Genomic DNA, 7,553 nt, shown 5'->3' with positions numbered 1-7,553 from the left:
GATTGTGTGGATCATAACAAATTATGGATAACATTGAGAAGAATGGGAATTCCAGAACACTTAATTGTGCTCATGAGGAACCTGTATATAGTCCAGGAGGTTGTCATTTAAACAAATCAAGGGGACACTGCATGGTTGAAAATGAGGGAGGGAGTGTGTCAGGGTTTCACCATACTTATTCAACCTGTATGCTGAGCAAATAATCCTAGAACTCAAGAGTATGTGAAGAAGAATGTGGCATCAGGATTGAAGGAAGACTCATTAACAAACTATGATATCCAGATAACACAACCTTGTTTGTTGAAAGTGAAGATGACTTGAAGCACTTACTGATGAAGATTAAAGACTACAGTCTGCAGTATGGATTACATCTCAGCATAAAGAAAACAGAAATCCTCACAACTGGACCAATAAGCAGCATCACGATAAATGGAGAAAAGATTGAAGTTGTCAAAGATTTCTTATTATATGGTCCATAATCAACACCAATGGAAGCAGCAGTCAAGAAATCAGACAACATATTTCACTGGGCAAATCTGCTGCAAAAGACCGTTTTAAAGTACTGGCAAAGATGTCTCTTTGAAGACTAAGGTGTGCCTGACCCAAGCTATCATATTTTCAGTAACCTCATATTCATATGAAAGCTGAACAATGGATAAGGAAGACCAAAGAAGAATTGATGCTTTTGAGTTGTGGTGTTGGTGAAGAATGGTGAAAGTACTATGTGTGGACTGCCAGAAGAACTAACAAATCTGTCCTGGATGAAGCACAGCCAGAATGCTCCTTTGAAGTGAGAATGGCCAGACTTCGTTCCACCTACTTTGGTCATGTTGTCAGAAGGGACCATTCTCTGAAGAAGGATATCATGGTTGGTAAAGTGGAGGGTCAGAGAAAAAGGGGAAGACCCTCCGTGAGATGGATTGACACAGTGGCTGCAAAAATGGGCTCAAGTATAGCAAGGATTGTGAGGCTGTTGCAAGACTAGATAGTGTTTTGTTCTGTTGTACATAGGGTCACTATGAATCGGAGCCAACTCAGCTGCACCTAACAACACAGCAACATCTTTCCATTGAATGGTAAAATCAGTTTTCTTTATTCTTAGTCCCTGGTTACATTCACAGACACTAAATATAACTATATACCAAAAGTAAACCAAACCCACTACCATCGAGTGGATGCCAACTCATAGTAACCCTGTAAGACACAGTAGAACTGCCCCATACGGAGTAGAACTGCCCCATAAGGTTTCCCAGGCTGTGAATCTTTATGGAAGCAGACTGTCACATCGTTCTCCTATGGAGCGGCTGGTAGGTTTGAACTGTTGACCTTTTGGTTAGCAGCTGAGTGTTTAACCACTGAGCAACCAGGGCTCTGTCTACATGTTCACTGCAATCACTGAAACATCCATGGAGCTGTGATCTAGGGGCTCTGGGAAAGTCACCTGGTCACAGTGACACCTTGACCAGCCACACCTTTACCTGCACATGAGATGGTCCTTTGTTTCTACTGGATGGGCCAGGACTACAGGCTAGACTTCAGGGACTAGGAGGTGAGAGAAGAGGTAATTCCCTCAGAAACTTGTTCATGAGTAGACTTGAATGAGGGCTGTTGTTGTTGTTATATGCCATCGAGTTGGACCCGACTCATAGTGACCTCTTCTTGGGTTTCCGAGGCTGTATCACTATGAAAGTAGATTGTCCAACCTTCCTTCCGAAGGAAGTGGCTGGTGGGTTTGAATCGCCTTAGGCACTATGCTACCAGAGCTCCTGTTGAATGAGGAGAGTTGACCAGAAAAAGTATTAGGGAAGATTTTTTCCAAAAAGGACCCTGGAATGATCTGATGAGATTGAAAATGATAAGAAATGGATTTAGAGAAAAAAATTGACTGAAAGCAATGATTGGACATGGAGAGAGAGTGGGGAAAAAATGTTGGAAATGATTTCCAGGTGCCCTGTTTGGGCAACTAGAAGGGTTCTGAGTGCCAAGTATAACTAGGGAATATGGAAGGTTAATATTTTGGAGGATAGAAAGAGATGAAATGTGGAAGTCATGCACTGTCATCCTCACTTCAGGATCTTGTTTGATGAATCAGGCTTTATTTGGAGCATGGGTGGTCTCATGGCAGAAGTAAAAGAGAAATCATGATGAACCAGGTGCTGCTCTTACAGGATTTGCTTGGACACTGCAAAAACGGCGAGGAGGCCACATGTTCTGACCTCCTCTAACCCTACAAGAGGAAGGCAGGATTACCAGCAGTAAACCAAGGCCTATTACCACAAGGCCAGACATGCTGCCTCCCTCCAGCCCTTGCTCCAACCGTTCCTCCCAAAGCACCCACCACCTCCCTCCTGGGTTTGATAATTCACTGCAGTGGCCACACAGAGCTCACAGATTACGGGGTTTATTGGGGAAGCACCAGGCTACAACTTTCAAGTTCAGGAAAAAATGCTCAGTCTCTCTCCCAGCCCACCATCCCTCGGCCAACAGTCTCTCACAGTCTCTTTCCCAGCAGCACTGGTCCCTCGGTGTCTCACTCAGCAATGCGTGTCTCTTGCGTCTCTTTCCCAGCAATGCCTGTCTCTTTCAGGGGCGCATGTCTCTTTTGGCAGCACATCTTCCTCAACCAGCAGTCAGAGAAAGTTCTGCCTCCAGGAGGCCTCCTTTTGAGCCTGGAAGGGTGGTCAAACTATCCAATCACAGCATCAGAACTCTAAGCATGTGAGAGAGAGTGGAAACCTCGCAGAACATTGTATTGTGTCACGCCCAACAGAAATAACCAGGTGGATAGCTTCAGCAATCAGGAGCTCCTCAGTTGCTCATAGAAAATCCCACCTTGGAGTTTACAAAGACTTATGGGTAGAAAAGCCACACTAAGTAATTTACTACACTGCAGACACCATTTCCTCTCACATTTTACATCCAAAACAAATCACATGGCCAAGACCAATGCCACCAGTAGAAAAGTATAATCCTCTCATAGTGAGGACCAGGGAATAGTTTTGAAATAATATAATCTATATTGTCCAAATTTCAGTTCACAAACATTCAGTTCATTATTCTTTCTGCACATGAAATATATTGACTCACTGCCCAAGAGAGCCAACCCAGAAATTCCATTTGATAATGGCACTAGGCCTGATGTTCATAATTTTTTATAATATTTCATCAGTGTGGCTATGGCTTCTCTTGTTCCAGAAACAGATGAAAGAAGACAAGGTGTCTGCTTCCCTGCACACTCTCAATGTACGTAGAACATGGATGAGATAACTACAAAAAGGAAACACCCAGTCATTGCTAGCTCAAGGCAGTCTGAGATATGTGGTCAGCTATTTCAAATGGTTTACGCTCAATTACTAACCTAAAAGTTGGCAGTGTAAACCCATCCAGCAGTATTGTAAAGAAAGCCCTGGTGATGTGCTTCCGTTAAGATCACAGCCAAGAAAATCATGGGAAGCAGTTCTATTCTGTAATAACTGACATTGCCATGAGCTAACTGTGCAGCAGCTCTGATTGCTTTGGTTGATACTGGGGCAGTGAATAAACAACCAAACAAGAAAACACCAGTTGCCATCAAGTTGATTCTAACTCATGGAAACAACACATGTGTCAGAGTAGAACTGTGTTCCATAAGGTTTTCAATGGCTGATTTTTGGGGGGAATTAGATCACCAGGACTTTCTTCTGATCTACTCCTTAGTGGGCTTGAACTGTCAACCTTTTGGTTAGCAACCAGGCATGTTAACCATTTGCACCACCAGGGCAGTGCACAGTCTTAATTAGTCTGTGGTTCTGCATCCTATAAATAGTTCCCCAGAACATTATTTTCCATGGCTCTTGGTACTCCCTTTTCCATCATCCAGTTTTGTCACATTTGAAGAGGAAATTGGAGTATATGCCCCTCCTTTTAGACTAGGCAGCTTTCATAACTCATCCTTACTGCACCCAAAAAGCAGAGGTCATTTCCAAGTAGCATTTAACTACTTGGAAATAGTTATAAGCTCTTTCATCCAAGTTGGGGATATTTTAGTATTATATTTCTCAAAATCTTCATCAGCCACACTCACATTTCTTTTTTGGGATTTTATTTTATCTATCTATCTATCACTTCTTTCTCAACAGGTGTTTTGAACCTGTCATATAAGAAAGCCTATCAGTGTGTTTCAATAGGAAAGCCATCATTTTAGTTTAATTTTCATAAGATATTTTACCAACCAAAGTTACTTACAGACATCATATTAGTCTATCCATAGACTTAATAATAATTAGTGTGATGGGACTGCTTTGAGCTGGTACTTGCCCAAGGCTAAGTTTAAAAAAGGATTTCCTTGAGTAAATCATTTCTCAATTTTTATCTTTAACTGTTTGGAGTTGAGAATAATAATAATAATAATAAAACATTGCCACTGAGTTGATTCTGATTCATGACAACCCCATATGTTATAGAGTAGAACAGCTCCATAGGGTTTTCTTGGCCGTAATCTTTACAACAGCACATTACCAGGCCTTTCTTCAACAGATCCACTGAGTGGGTTTGAATCACACACTTTTAGGTTTGCAGCTGATGCAAACAGCTTTATCTCAATTTTTAAATTTCTGTTTCCAACCCAGCTGATTACTTTTGGAGATTGTCTTCTTTCTTTTTCTTTTTTTCCCATAGTTCCTTGTCAAATGTAGTTAATAGTAAAAAAATCACACAATTTACATTTACTTTTGCCAAATATTTCTCCTGAATTAATAAAATTAATAGGGAAATTATCTATCTTCTAAGTTACTGTAGGCAAAAATTTTACTAAAAGTTTCACTAATGCGAACTGAGAATTACCATCCTAAATCCCACTACCAGTGTCTTTCTGTCTCCATTTCATTCCTAAAGCCAATTCCAATTTATTTATTTATGCTATGTTCCCTCCCTTCTCCTTCCACCCCTGGTAAACAACAGAGTTTCTTTCCATATGAAAACCTTTCCTTCCTTTTGGTATTGAGGTGTTGGAGTTTTTTATAGATTTGGGAGATAAGTCCCTTGTCAGATATGTCATTGCTAAATAATTTTTTCCAATTGGTAGGTTCTCTTTTTATTCTTTTAGAGAAGTCTTTGGAAGCACATAAAAATTTAATTTTGAGAAGGTCCCATTCATCTAGTTTCTCTTCTGCTGTTTGTGTATTTTGGGTTATGCTAGATAGTCTATTTATGCCATAAATGGGGGCTCCTAAATCTGTCCCTAATTTTTCCTTGAGGAACTTTATAGTTTTAGGTTTCACATTTAAGTCTTTGATCCATCTGGAGTTAGTTTTTGTGTGGTGTGAGGTACAGATCTTGTTTCATTTTTCTGCAAATGGATCTCCAGTTTTTGCCAGCACCATTTGTCAAACAGACAATCTCTTCCCGATTTAATGGATTTCAGCCCTTTGTCAAACATCAGCTGACCATAGGCCGATGGATCTATTTCTGGGTTCTCAATGCCATCCCACTGGTCTATGTATCTGTCATTGTACCAATACCATGCTATTTTGACTGCTGTAGTTGTAAAGTCAGTTTTGAGATCCTAAAATGAGAGATCTCCTACTTTCTTCTTCTTCTTCAATAGTGCTTTGCTTATCTGAGGTCTCTTTCCCATCCTCCATATAAAGTTAGTGATAGGTTTTTCCATATCCTTAAAGAATGTTGATGGGATCTGGATTGGGATTGCATTGAATGTGTAGATTGCTTTGGATAATATTGACATTTTCACAATGTTCAATCTTCTATCCATGAGCATGGCATGTTCTTCCATTTTTGTAGATCTCTTATGGTTTCTTGGAGTAGTGTTTTGTAGTTTTCTTTGTACAGGTCTTTTGTGTCCCTGGTAAGATTTATTCCCAAGTATTTTATTTTTTTGATAGCTATTGTAAATGTATTGATTCCCTTATTTTCTTTTCAGCAATCTCTTTGCTGGTATAGAGGAATCCAACTAATTTTTGGATGTTGATCTTGTACCTGCCATGATGTTAAATCTCTCAATTAGTTCCAGTAGTTTCTTTGCTGAGTCCCTTGGGTTTTCTAGGATCATATCATCAGTGTTTTGGTTACCTAGTGCCGCTCTGACAGGAATATACCACAAATGGGATGTTCGAACAAACAGGAGTTTATTCTCTTATAGTTTGGAGGTTTTAAGTCCAAGTTCAAAGTGCCAGGCTCTAGGGGTTGTGTGAAAGCCCCTAGACCTTGGGCTTCAGCTGTACCTCTTGCTCCTGGCCCACTGAAGCTAGAGGCATCTCTTCACTCAGGCACCTACTGGCTGCTGAGGCTGACAAGCCCAAGGTTGACAAATAAAATGGCACAGTACTGATGTTACTAAACTACACAGCAGGCCATTCATTCAAGTCCATTGAAAGTCCCAAGGTAGGCAGAGCATGGCAGGCTGCTGAACAATGACATGGCTACATACAGGGTTCAAGTGTGCCATAGGCTAAAGACCATTCCCAAAGCTTTTTCTTATATATGGGAAGCAGACCACACCCCCAAAGGCAGCTACTTAGCTGTTGATAGTAGATTCCACCATGGAGCTGATTACCAGTCTCATCATGGGAGATACTATATCCAGCTGCCTACCCCTCAACCAGGCCTGGCCAACTTGACATACAAACTTAACCACCACAATCAGCAAATAGGGATAGTTTGACTTCTTCCTTACCAATCAGGATGCCTTTGATTTCCCTTTCTGTCTTATTGTCCTGACTAGGACTTCCAACACACTGTTGAATAGAAGTGGTGATAGAGGGCATCCTTGTCTGGTTCCTGTTCTCAAGGGGAATGGTTTCAGTCTGTCTCCACTGAGAGTATATGTTTGCTGTTGGTTTTGCATTTGTGCCCTTTATTATGTTGAGGAATGCCCCTTCTATTCCTATTTTACTGAGAATTTTTTTCAGGAATGGGTATTGGATTTTATCAAATACCTTTTCTGCATCTATTGATGTGATCATGTAGTTCTTTTCCTTTGTTTTATTTAAGTGATGGATGATGTCGATTGTTTTTCTAAAGTTGAACCATCTTTACATACCTGATATGAACCTCACTTGGTATTAATGTATTACTTTTTGGACATGTTGTTGGAGTCTCTTGGCTAGGATTTTGTTGAAGATTTTTGCATCTGTTTCATGAAGGATATTGGTCTGTAGTTTTCCTTTTGAGTGATGCCTTTGCCTGGTTTTGGTATCAAGGTTATGCTTGCTTCGTAAAATGAATTTGGGAGAATTCTATCCTTTTCTATGTTCTGGAATAGTTTGAGTAGGATTGGTGACAGTTCTTCCCTGAACATTTGGTAGAATTCTCCAGTGAAACTGTCTGGGCCAGGGTTTGTTGTTGTTGTTGGCAATTTATTAATGACCTGCTCAGTTTCTTCTTTTGTTATACCAAAAAGCCCCAACCCACTGCTGTCGACTCAATTCCAACTCATAGCAACTCCCATTGGGTTTCTGAGGTAGTAAATCTTTACGGAAGTAGATTGCCCAGTCTTGCTTCTGCAGAGTGGCTGGTGCGTTTGAACCACCAACCTTCTGGTTAGCAGTCAGATACCT

General features: G+C 40.7%; 1 pseudogene; it reads right to left on the bottom strand.

Annotated features, from left to right (window-relative positions):
* Positions 1-7,553, bottom strand: part of LOC122150843 — a 29,258-nt pseudogene that overhangs the window by 10,376 nt on the left and 11,329 nt on the right.

The sequence above is a fragment of the Orycteropus afer genome, unplaced genomic scaffold (assembly GCF_000298275.1).
Source record: "Orycteropus afer afer isolate SDZICR_OR568_19922 unplaced genomic scaffold, OryAfe1.0 scaffold00255, whole genome shotgun sequence".
Taxonomy (NCBI): Eukaryota; Metazoa; Chordata; class Mammalia; order Tubulidentata; family Orycteropodidae; genus Orycteropus; species Orycteropus afer.
The sequence above is the reverse complement of the archived record's forward strand: the minus strand, read 5'-3'. Positions and strand labels throughout refer to the sequence as shown.